At 44.7% G+C, this 13,350-nt stretch overlaps 1 long non-coding RNA gene across 1 annotated transcript; it reads right to left on the minus strand.

Moving 5' to 3' along the window:
• Positions 1-1,768: 1,768 nt before the first annotated feature.
• Positions 1,769-2,648, minus strand: LOC139569707 (uncharacterized). The gene is made up of 3 exons (XR_011673929.1): positions 2,368-2,648; positions 1,988-2,110; positions 1,769-1,809 (listed from the first exon to the last, which is right to left on the minus strand). It is a non-coding gene; the product is annotated as an uncharacterized lncRNA (long non-coding RNA).
• Positions 2,649-13,350: the final 10,702 nt, after the last annotated feature.

Consider the following 13,350-nt stretch of genomic DNA (forward strand, 5'->3'; position numbering starts at 1 on the left):
AACCTGCATAAGGTGCGCAACTCAAGGGATTTTGCCTGATCCTACATCGAGTCGACAGACCTAACTAAACTTAACCATTCTAAAAATCCATACCTAACCTTAACCCTTGCCTTAACCCTAACCTAAATATTAAAAAACCATACCTTACCCTAACCTCAACCCTAACCTTAACCATTCTACAAACTATACCTAACCCTAACCTACGGACAGACGACTTTTTAACCCAACCTATGGGTTAATCTACAAGTGGGCAACCATGGGGCCTACGACTTTGGCCGGCCGCGCCCGGACCCCTCCGGCCTACGCGCATATGAATGGAGTGCACCACCTCCCTTCCCCCCTCCGGTTTCCACGTGTCAGAGATGGAAGTGGATCGACCAACTCAAAACTAGAAACCTGACACAACAAGATGATTCAAAACACATTTGATTTCCAATGAGACTATGCCCTCTAGAATTACATGCATAATGTCTTGCGGAGTTTGTTGCATGATATCAAAGGCTGGGAATTCAACTAACTTGCTCCTTCTATTGATCCCATATGTTGTTTTCAGGCTGTTGCGAAGCAAGTCAGTCTGTGCCTTTTCTATTTCATCACACTGTCTGACATGCTTCTCCAATGTCCTTTTAGTATATGCATCCTCATTGAAGTGTGACTGCATGTCCTCAAAAGAACACTCAGTGTCTGCACTTACTGTAGGCAAAGCCCAGACCCTCTTTGAACCTTGCTAGTTCATGTTGTGCCAGGGTGTCTCCAGAGAGAGAGACCATGGCACCATATAAAGTTCTTTCCGTTAATAGTTAGCATTTTAACCCCACTGTACAATGCATCCATGTCTTCCTTGATTCTAGTCAATATTACATCTACACCAGATTGACGGAGGTTTGCTGATCTAGCTTGATAGCAGCCAGTTTAGACCTGTATTTTGGATTTATATTTCCTAGGGTGTAGTACACCATTAACAACTTGTTTTTTGATGCAAAGGATCCTAATGAATTACAGATTTATATTTCATCCGTGTACAGAACAATCTGCAAATCATTTCGTTTCTCTGAAAATAAGGGTTGTGATTTTAGAAGAGCATCATATACAATATCATGAAAAAAACTTCCCCTGCACATCTGGGGTCCCTTTTCAACCATAGACTAAATCCTTGGGTGTGATAAGAACTGTTCTAGACTTTTGACTAATGGTAAATAATACAATTATTTGTCTTTGATGAAAATGTCTTTTGATCCTCCACATTTCATCTTGCATATGGTTCGAGCAACGTGAATTTCCTCTGCATCCAAACAGCTAAACTGCTTCTTAATAACACTGTCCTGTCTAAATGTTGTTGCAACGCCAGCAAAAGGCCCAATGAAATTGTCAAATATATCCATTGCATCTTTTTCAAGTTGCCCTCATGTGCTTCCTGAATCCATCTTTAGCACTGCCTCCATCTGCTTCCTGAGGTTGTCCAATAGTGATGATTGATACTGCTGTAGCACAGCAACAATGTCATTCACACCTTTCTGAAAATGAGAGAGTGAGAGAGATGGAGGTGGGGATGTCATCAATCATGTATACCTATGATATTCAGAGGTTCTTATGACATATTCATTAACATAAGGACATAAGGGATCAACAATAGTAAGGTGGACAACCTGGCACTGAGAATGAACTCAACCATCACTGAACCACTACAAAATGCTCTGCATAATGTAACAAACCAAATGCTGTGCTCTGTTCAGAAAAAGCATCTTACCTGTGAGAGACGATGCTTGGCCTTGCATTTATCACAAAAGCAGTGGCATGTGTTGTCAGATTCTAAAATAATGTTGACATTGAATGTAGTATCCTGAGGCTGGACATTACTAGTTCATGACAAGTATAATGTTTGTGACAGGAGAAGTGGTTGCGAAGACTGACTATGAATGCTATTAGTAAATCGAAGTACTTAAAATATGGTCAATTTCAGTAGATTGCCACCAACCGAGTAACTTACTTGTTGCACTGTGACAGCTCCACGTTGGTCAATGCCCCTTTGCCCTTCATCTGAGTCAGATGTATGGAGTTGCTGATCAGTGATGCTGGAGTTAGCTAGAAGATGATCGGGTTGAATGTTGTCCTGTGTACAACACATTTAAAGAAACAGATGATTATTTGAAATTGTATTTAGTGTCACCAATAGTGCTATTTAAGTGTTTTGTTCCTATTTATCATCGATTATTTTCACATTAACCCAGCTTTAGCCATAAGAGTCATTATAGCTAAAATGATCGAATAGCCTAATGGACAGTATATGACTTTGGTCCGTGTTTCGTCCATTCATTAAATATTTTTTTTAAATCCAAAGAACCCAAAAAATGCTAGTTAGCTACTTACGTGTTCCGGTGGTGCTTGGCTTTCCTCCGATGGCTGTTCATCTGGTCGGGTGCAATCAAGTAGGTGTTGAAGATGGTTTCTCTTTACATGATGGAAGGAATTGTACACTCTATATTCCTCAGTGCATCCGTCAATACCACAGTGCAACCAGAAATCAGGGCTGCGACTGTGCAATCTATTGATATGGCTCAATAACAGTTTCAATGAAAAAGTCATAAAATCGCACCGTCAAAGCATCTTGAACGTTACTAAACGCAAACACAAGTAAAAAATTCCCACTGCTTTCGATGAAAAGGGCGGAGAGAACTGAAAATGATGTTCACAAGTATTTATAATATGACCAAGTAATTTGATTGGAGTAGAGAACAACAGCACTGGGACTTTTAACTATACATGTATCACTCCGCTTTACAGGTGTTCTAATAACCGTAAATTACATTAACGATCGTTATCTATCTGTAATTGTAACAAACTTCGCACCGCAAATATGAACATATTTCCACAAATAACATTTGAGTTAAATTATAAATGGTCGTCAGGAGAGGACGGTAACGTGTAGAACTACACAAAGTAGCAGTACCAAGCTAGTGTGTAGGAAAATGTATATGTGGTGCTTGGCAACAGTCCAGTACCAGACCAGTTGGGGAACTATGTGTGTTGGCGGAGCCAAATAAATGATTAAATAAATAAACAAATCATAATCTGTTGTCGCTTATTATTGTTAACTAATAAAATGCGCTTGTAGAACTGTTGTATGAAAGCAATATCCCACTCGAGGTCGTGCTGTTATACTGAATATTATTATATTTGGCCTGCGGCCTCGTACCTACGGCCGAATCACAGCAGTGCTGATATTCAGCAATATCAATTCAATTCAATTCAAGGGGCTTTATTGGCATGGGAAACATGTGTTAACATTGCCAAAGCAAGTGAGGTAGATATTATACAAAAGTGAAATAAACAATACAAATTAACAGTAAACATTATACATACAGAAGTTTCAAAACAATAAAGACATTACAAATGTTATATTATATATATACAGTGTTGTAACAATGTACAAATGGTTAAAGCACACAAGTTAAAATAAATAAGCATAAATATGGGTTGTATTTACAATGGTGTTTGTTCTTCACTGGTTGCCCTTTTCTTGTGGCAACAGGTCACAAATCTTTCTAATGTGATATTGCTTAACTGACGTACGTTCATCACATTATCTAGCTAAATAAGAGAGGCCTAAAAAACTAAAAAGTCAAATACGGGCCAAATCTTTGAGTCATCTAACAACACTGTGAATGAAGATGGAATGGATGACACATATCCAGGCATGGACCATATATCAACCTCAGTATTAAAAGGTAATGTTCATTTGTTTATACCAGTCTACCTTTCTCCTTAGCAAGCTAATGTTAGCTAACGTTCATTTGAATTGGAAAGTTGGCAAACCAAGTTTGCTAATTTTAACTAGGTAACGTTGACTTTTAGCAGTTAATAACTGCACGAACGGCCATTCGTTGAAAAAACTTGAACTTTGGTTAGATTGAGAGTGCTTTATTGCCAGAAATAGTGTTAATGAGGTGTAAATGTGCCCTAATGACTGACACCGTTGATTATTTAGCTTCGCAGTCTTTGGCGCCCTTTCTATTGACAATAGAAAATAAATAGAAATGGCGCCAAAGACGGCGAAGCTAAATTATCGATGGTGTCAGTCATTGTCTACAATCTTAGCTAGGAAAGCAAAGATGAACTAAGATTTTCAATTATGGGAGACAATTTAGCGTTAACGTTAGTTTCATTAGCTTGCACAATCTTTTGGTTTAAAGTAATTGACGTCAACGTTAATGATATACTGGTAGTCTAATTTTGTTAGCTAACATTAGCTAGCTTGGTAAATCATTCCTGTATTAACTGGAAAGGGAAGACAGTATGCTAATGTCTCATAACCTATATCAACCTGACACTTTGCGTCTATAAACTATGATTTAGTTGCTATTTACTTAACTATTTACCATGTGGTTAAATGTGTTTTTCAGCTGCTAATATAAGCACAGACATGCTGCCCAGCCTCTCTAAGGAGGATTTACGTGATCTCTTTCCCGGGCCAGAGCACTTCTTCAGAAGGAGAACCATTTGGAGATTTACTCAAGGTGAAAATGAGGTAATGTTAGATTTTGACATTTGGGAGACATTTAATCTAACCAAACAGACAGTGTTTCCTGTTATCAAAGTAGCATTTCCTGGCCATCATTACAATACATGTATCTACAGATGTACTTGTTTTGGTGTTTGCTGTTAGGTTGTTGTTACAGTGTGGTGTTCTTTGCCTTTATAATTACTAAAGAATAAATGTATGTCTTATACAGGGTCAAGAATCAGACCTGTGTAGACCAGGCACCTCCTCTGGGACCTGTGATTCCATCCTCCTGTCCCCTCCATCCACCCCAACCCTCTCCAAACCCAGGAGACCAACATGGTGCCACCAGAACCGTACAGCTTGTCAGCCCACAGTATGTCTTATACACAGACACAGAGTTGGAGCAATCAAGAAGCACCTTTATTAAAAAACAGCGTGCTGGACAGGGAGACTATATCCTTTCCAAAGATCTTCGCTGTCAATTAATCAGGAATACAGTAACAAGCATGATTTCCATTAAGAGAGCGGCAGGGGATGACTTCCAGTATCCATGCAGCCGTGAACTCACTGTAATGGCGAAGCGTCTCATAGAGTACTACCCAATGCTGCGGGACAGATCTACAACCAGTGGAGCTGAGTAGGTAAGTCACTACTCAGGTATTCAACACATGTTTCCAAACGCAGCACTGTTGGAACCTGGCAGCCAAAGTGTAAACATCTGACACTCAAAATAGGAGGGATGTGCTTCATCCAGATCAATCAGGGCAACATGTGTCTGCTTGTATCGTTTCATTTCTTGATTCGATTTTGTTTAATGTGATTTATAACACAAACATTTTGTTTGTTAGGAATCTGTGAACTAGCAGCTTTTGAAAAGGATTCAGAATGTGACAACCCCCATAAAGAAGCAGGGAGCGACCCCTTCAAGAAAGAGGCCACGAAGCCTTCGATTTCAGAGCAGCCAGGAGATGTCCACTGATGAGACTGACGAATCCACCTCCTCAACCCTGATCTTGTAGACATCCCCACTATCTAGATGCAGCACCCCAGAGGTTGAACAGTTGGGTGGTAAGTACACAAATTTAAATAGTGGATAGTGTTTCCGTATAAATTCAACTTCTACTACTACTCTAAATGAGGGACTAGAAACAAAGTGACTATTTAGTCTTCAGTGTTTCCTGTGGAATGAGAGGTTTGGGGGGGGGGGTAGTACCAGCGGAATCACTGTTCTTAATTTCAGTCTACATTTTTAAATGTTAATTGGTCGGGTTTGTTATGTTTTCTGGCATCAGAAACTACTGAGAGCCTACAGAACCTGGCGAGACATTGTAAAGCTCTACAGGAGATGTACAAAACCAAGGCCAGACCCAACCAGAAGGATGTTTCCCAGCTCCTGGACCTTGAACTCCAAGCAAGACGGGCCTTCGTCAACTCTGATGCTACTAAGGAGCAGGACAGGCCTACCAAGATACTTCAAGCGTATCCCTGCTTCAGAGAACTGGATCATGTAAGCAAATGTATTCATTCTAAGTAGGCCTATGCTTCTTTAGCCTGGTTAACACCAGACCGAATCTTAAATGAGATACGGCGTGGGAACTGAGCAGCGTGAGAATCCATAGTAGGGACGGGGGTAAACTACTTTGGGCAAATGTAAAACAGTGAGCTCGCGAGAATTCGGTCTGGTTGTCTGTCTGTCTGTCTGTCATGTTATGGATGAACTCCGGTGGATCCTCGATTGAGGGAACTGCTTTATACCTGAACTGAAGACCCGCTGGGGGACCTTTTACAACAAGGCACAGTTTTATGGAGTGTTCAAAAAGGTCATGAAGCCACCGCTGCTGGACCAAGGTAATTACTGGCTCTGTAGACAATGGAGAATCCCATGAACGGATTAATATAATTCTTAAATATTTTCTTTGTGTCCAGACAAATGTACTTGTTTTTAGTGTAGCTGTACTGGTTTTAAGATATATTTACTAAACATACAGCCTTATTTCAAGATGATGGCACTAGCATTTGCTAAATTTACGCAAATTTTCCTACATATTCAGAAAATTATTCTTAAATCTTTTCTTTGTATCCAGACAAATTACTTGTTTTTAGTCTGAACGCACTAGGTTAAGATAGCTATGCATTCGAGACTAGATATTTTAACTTGTTTAAAAAATCTTGGCAAGTAAAAATGTTCCTGTTCTGTTGGCAGATAATTTTGCTTATTTTAAGTAATATTTCCCTCATTTTACAGCTTTCCCTTGTTTTTGAGAGCTGACTTTTTGCAGTGTATATGTTGATTTGTTTAACACTTTTTGGGTTACCTCATGATTCCAAATGTGTTATTTCATAGTTTTGATGTGTAGACTGTTATTCTACAATGTAGAAAATAGTTTAAAAAAAGAAAAGCCCTTGAATGAGTAGTGTGTCCAAATTTTTATCTGGTTCTGTGTGTGTATCTATCTATCTATCTATCTATCTATTGGGGGATTGGAAATGATGCAGACAATTACATTGATGGAAGCCACAATCTATATGCAATATTAAAGCTGATCTACCCCCTAAAAAACAAATAAACATCTCAATTCGGTGCCTTTATCTCTCTCTCCGTCAGGCCTTCATCCGCCGCTACCTGGGCAACCGCAAGGAGGAGAGCATCGACGTGCTGCAGCTGGCCCAAGACCCCTTCCACATGCCCCCCTTCTGCAAGGCCCTTGCCACCGGACCTGGGCCGTTGGCTTCGGGCTCCACGCCCTCCACCTCCAGTGCATACAACAGCAGTGCCTCGAACTGAGGTGCCCAACGCCATCCGTGAGGACTCGTGTGGGGGCCACATTACTCAAACGCCCTCCCTCCTGGATATGGGGATGGGGGAAGGAGGATGGAGGGGGTAAAAACAGACTAAAGGATGGAGGAGTAATATCTGAAGTGCCCTCCCTATCCTCACCCCTCCTAAGACATGAAGGGGCAGTGCCAGTCTATGGCTTGTCTGTAGGACCCAATGGCTTCCCACGTACATGTACACACACACACCCCTGCCACAAAGAAGAGAAAGACCTTGCTGGGCCTGTTCAGTGGGCTGCATCACAGGGTCATAGGAAAACGGACTGAAGTTACAGTGTGTTGTGTGTGCATTCCTGTTTTCGGGAAAACCAAACAGCTCAAATCAAATTGTATTTGTCACATATATGTGTTTAGCAGATGTTATTGCGGGTGTAGCAAAATGCTTGTAAGCTAGAAGCATGGCAGCCCTGTCTGTCGGCATCATTTTCCTACATATCCATTCCAATTGATGTTTTGAGAGAAAGGCTTTTCTCGGCAGGGTTCAAATGAAGGGGGAGTTTCTATTTTTGATGACCAAAGTTGAAGGCATGCCTGGCTGATACAACACTGTGTGGCAAAGAAGGGGGTCGAGTGATAAATGGCAGATATGTGAGAGCAGAACTAATAAACGGGCTCTGCCCGATCACTAAAATGGCCACCCCGATCAGAACTACAGATCACAAAATGGCCGACTGCCAAAACTACAAGTCCCAGAAGCAAGGGGAACCCTCAGAAGGTGGAGCCGACACACAGATAAAGGGTCAAGAAAAACCAGGAAGAGGAAGTGAGGGCTGGAAGGATCTGTGAACCATAGAGAAAGTGACAATAGATATTGGCTGGATTTACTGTGTATGAGCTGGACTGTTTTGGACTTACCTGTTGGCGTTTGGACCTGGACCTACTGAGAACCCGATTCGTGTACCGAACCCTGCTATCCTTGACCTTGCCTACGACCTGGGTGGACCAGGACGGAGAGACAAACACACAGGTACTGTCCTGTTCGAAAGAACTCTCATTCTGGGGTAATTTTGTGACAGTTTCCCACTTAATTTGTGACAAATGCTCATAACCTTGAAGAGGTTTGCCACACGTGGTGGAGAATGTGGGCATATGGACTAACCATTCCGCTGGTTAGGTTAAACAAAAAAAAACAAAAAAACACTCCAAAGGGGAGTCAAGTTTTTTTTTTTTTGCTTTGTTTGATTAGGAAAGTTTCTCAGGAAAATGAGTATGGAGGGAGTCATACAGGCCTTGTTACAAGCGGCGGCCACCCAACAAGAGGCAACTAGAGCTCAACAAATAGCTCATCAGGATGCAATGCGAATATACCAGGACACGTTACAGGCCCAGCACCGCACCAACCAGCGGCTCAGAGAAGAGCAAGAGAGAAACACCCGGGAGTTAAGAGAAGGCCTAAAGGGGCTAGCGGACCAAATTGGGGCTCAATTACCAGCTGCAAATACCCAGAGGCGGGCCAATAATTTTCTTCAAAAAATGACAGCACAGGATGATGTGGAAGCATATCTCACCACCTTCGAAAGGACTGCAGAGAGGGAGAAGTGGCCGAAAGAAGAATGGGCAGGGCTTCTGGCACCATACCTGGCCGGGGACGCGCAAAAAGCGTATTTCGACCTGGAGTTGAAAGATGCACAGGATTACGATAAACTAAAGGGAGAGATTCTGACTAGACTGGGAGTGACCGATACCGTGAGGGCACACCGCTTCCACCAGTGGTCCTACCGATCTGGACAACCTCCCCGAACACAGATGTTCGACTTGATTCATCTGGCCCGGAAATGGTTGCAACCGGAGACCCGTTCCTCCGCCGAGATTGTCGAGACCATCGTACTCAACCAGTTTCAGCGAGGTCTACCCCAAGAAGTGCGACGATGGGTTGGCCAGAACGAGGTATTTTCCGCCGACCATCTCGTGGGCCTGGTTGAACGGTATTGTACGGCAGGAACAGCTGAGCAGGCACAGGAGGAAAGAGTCCCATTCCCCAGGCCTGGGCGAACCAGCGGACAGGGTAAGACTGTCCCAACAGGTGGAGGGGGAAGAGAGCAGCGTGGGGCCATGAGGAAAGAATCAGAATCGGGCCGAGACACTAAGGGAAAAAACGGAAACCGGGACCGGGGGTCGAGGGGGTCTCCCCCCCGAATCCCTTTTATCTGTTACAATTGTAATCGACCAGGACATATTGCAGCCTACTGCCCGATTAAAGAAGAGCCAATGCAATGTAACCTCGGTGGAAAAGAAGATGATATGTTGTATGCATGTCCTGTTGTAACCACTGTACTTGAAAGATCAAGAAACAAACATATGTGCAGGGTGAAGATTGAAGGGAAAGAGGTTGAAGCACTGCTGGATTCCGGCAGTATGCTAACCCTGGTCGTTGCAAACCTAGTGCCAACTCATAAACTGGATACAAGTCAGGATATCAGTGTTACATGCATTCATGGTGATACCCGTCTGTACCCCACAGCCTTGGTGAGCATACAAACAGAGGACAGTCTGCTGGATTGTGAGGTCGGCGTGGTCCCAAAGATGCCATATGATGTAATATTGGGTAGATACTTTCCTAACTTTGCGAAGTTAGGCCAAAAGAATGGCATATTTGAGAAGCCAACAACCCTGACCAAGCAGGAAGAAGTATGGGGTCTTCAACCAAAGCCAAGAAAAGAGGTCTCTCAGGGGCCAACCTCACAGGTGCTAGTAGGGGAGGATGAGGATGAAGTAGCAACCCTCGTTGATAACGAACAGCCCGGTACTAGTGGGGCTGGGGTCGATCTGAATCCAGAGGATGACGATCTAGAACCAGCAGACCTGGCAGGGTCCTTGACTAATTTCGGGACGGCCCAAAACCAGGATCCAACCCTGCAGCAAGCCAGAGCAGACGTGCAGGTCGTCGATGGTACTCCCATAAATGATGGGATGAGGCCTAATAGTTTTCCCCACTTCATTATGAAAAAGGGTTTGGTGTACAGAGTCTCAAAAATAGGGGTTGATGTGGTTGAACAGTTGTTGGTCCCCACCCGGTACCGGAGGACAGTACTGGATCTAGCTCATGGGCACATTCTGGGTGGACACCTTGGTATCGATAAAACCCGAGACCGGATTGTAAGGAGGTTTTACTGGCCAGGAATTCAGGCTGAAGTGGCTCGGCATTGTGGAGAGTGCCCGGAGTGCCAGTTAACAGCTCCCCGACCAGCTGTTAGAAGCCCGTTAGTGCCACTCCCTATAATCGAAACGCCATTTGAGAGGATAGCGATGGATATAGTGGGCCCACTACCCAAGTCCGCCAGAGGACACCAATACATTCTGGTCATTCTAGATTATGCCACTCGCTACCCAGAAGCCATTCCCCTTCGGACGATGACTTCCAAAAATATTGCCAAGGAATTAGTGCTCTTGTTCACCAGGGTAGGGGTTCCAAAGGAGATCCTTACTGACCAGGGGACCCCCTTTATGTCCCGCCTTATGGCGGACCTTTGTAAATTGTGGCAGGTGAAACAGTTGAGGACATTGGTTTACCATCCTCAGACGGACGGGCTGGTTGAGAGATTCAACAGGACCCTGAAGTCAATGCTCAGGAAGGTAATCGATAAGGATGGGAAAAACTGGGATTGCATGTTGCCGTATCTGATGTTTGCCATTAGAGAGGTTCCTCAAGCCTCGCTGGGGTTTTCTCCCTTTGAGCTGGTATATGGGAGGCACCCCCGGGGAATCTTAGACATCGCCCGGGAAACCTGGGAGCACCAATCCACCCCGTATACTAGTGTCATAGAGCACGTCACGGCAATGCAAGACAGGATAGCCACAGTCATGCCCATCGTCCGAGAGCACATGAGACAAGCACAAGAGCACCAGCGGCACACTTATAACCGGCAGGCTACCCTGAGGGAATTTCAACCGGGAGATAAGGTGTTAGTGCTGATCCCCACGGTAGAGTGCAAACTACTAGCCACATGGAAAGGACCATATGAAGTACTGGAGAGAATAGGAGAAGTGAATTAACGGATCCGACAGCCAGGTCGACGGCCACAGGAACAGATCTATCACATAAACCTGTTAAAAGCATGGAGAGAGAGAGAAACACTAATGGTCACATACCCTACACACACTCAGGAGGCAGCCGAAGTAAATATTTCACCTACTCTGTCCCCAGCACAAGTACAGGAAGTAAAGACCCTGATCCAGAAAAACAGAGATGTGTTTTCAGAGGTACCCGGCCGAACTGAGGTTACGGCTCACGATATCGTTTCCCTACCAGGGAGAAAAGTGAGCATGAGGCCATATCGGGTACCCGAGGCTCGACAGGCCGCGATTAGAGCAGAGACAGAGAAAATGTTGACAGCTGGAGTGATCGAGGAGTCACATAGTGAGTGGTCTAGCCCAATTGTGATGGTCTCCAAGCCCGATGGGTCTTTGCGGTTTTGTAACGACTTTCGGAAAGTAAATGAAATCTCCAAGTTTGACGCCTACCCCATGCCCCGAGTAGACGAACTACTGGAGAAAATTGGTAAAGCTCGGTACATTACGACCCTGGACCTGACAAAAGGGTACTGGCAAATTCCTCTGACCCCCAGGGCCAAAGAAAAGACAGCCTTTGCAACTCCTGACGGTTTGTTTCAATACACCGTCATGCCATTCGGCTTACACGGGGCCCCAGCTACCTTTCAACGGCTCATGAACAAGGTCCTAAAACCGCACCAGGCATACGCCGCAGCTTATTTAGATGACGTGGGAATCTACAGCCCTGATTGGGAATCCCACTTACCCCGGGTACAGGCGGTGTTAGACGCCCTTAGAAAGGCAGGGCTCACGGCGAACCCTGCCAAGTGTTATGTGGGGTTAGGGGAAACAGAGTATCTGGGATACACCGTGGGAAGAGGGTTAATCAAACCCCAACAGAAGAAGGTGGAGGCAATTAGAGAATGTCCGAAACCAGTAAATAAGAAGCAAGTTCGAGCCTTCCTAGGGCTGACCGGTTACTACCGGAAGTTCATCCCAAGTTATGCCACAGTGGCCGCCCCACTCACCGACATGACTAGAGCCAGAGGGCCAAACATGGTCAAATGGGATGAAAGGGCCACCAAAGCATTTAGGACATTACAGGAGGCTCTCTGCTGTAATCCAGTGCTGGTGGTACCAGACTTTGAGAAAGAGTTTGTGGTTCAGACGGATGCCTCAGAGGTCGGCTTGGGAGCAGTGCTATCCCAAGAGGTAGAAGGGGTGGAACACCCCATCCTGTTTTTAAGCAGGAAGCTGGAACCACGGGAAACCAACTACGCGGTCGTTGAGAAAGAGGCGCTGGCAGTAAAGTGGGCTCTAGAAAGCCTGAAATACTACCTGCTGGGGCGCCACTTCACCCTCATCAGTGACCATGCCCCACTCACCTGGATGCATAGGGCTAAAGAGAAGAACGCTCGGGTGATGCGGTGGTTTTTGAGTCTCCAACCGTTTCACTTTGACTTGAAACACAAAGCAGGGAAGGAAATGGGAAATGTGGATGGGTTATCCCGCATGCACGCATATTTTGCTGCGGTAGCCCGACCTAGGGGGTCGGATCTAGGGGGGGAGATGTGTGGCAAAGAAGGGGGTCGAGTGATAAATGGCAGATATGTGAGAGCAGAACTAATAAACGGGCTCTGCCCGATCACTAAAATGGCCACCCCGATCAGAACTACAGATCACAAAATGGCCGACTGCCAAAACTACAAGTCCCAGAAGCAAGGGGAACCCTCAGAAGGTGGAGCCGACACACAGATAAAGGGTCAAGAAAAACCAGGAAGAGGAAGTGAGGGCTGGAAGGATCTGTGAACCATAGAGAAAGAGACAATAGATATTGGCTGGATTTACTGTGTATGAGCTGGACTGTTTTGGACATACCTGTTGGCGTTTGGACCTGGACCTACTGAGAACCCGATTCGTGTACCGAACCCTGCTATCCTTGACCTTGCCTACGACCTGGGTGGACCAGGACGGAGAGACAAACACACAGGTACTGTCCTGTTCGAAAGAACTCTCATTCTGGG

This window comes from Salvelinus alpinus, chromosome 3, assembly GCF_045679555.1.
Source record: "Salvelinus alpinus chromosome 3, SLU_Salpinus.1, whole genome shotgun sequence".
Taxonomy (NCBI): Eukaryota; Metazoa; Chordata; class Actinopteri; order Salmoniformes; family Salmonidae; genus Salvelinus; species Salvelinus alpinus.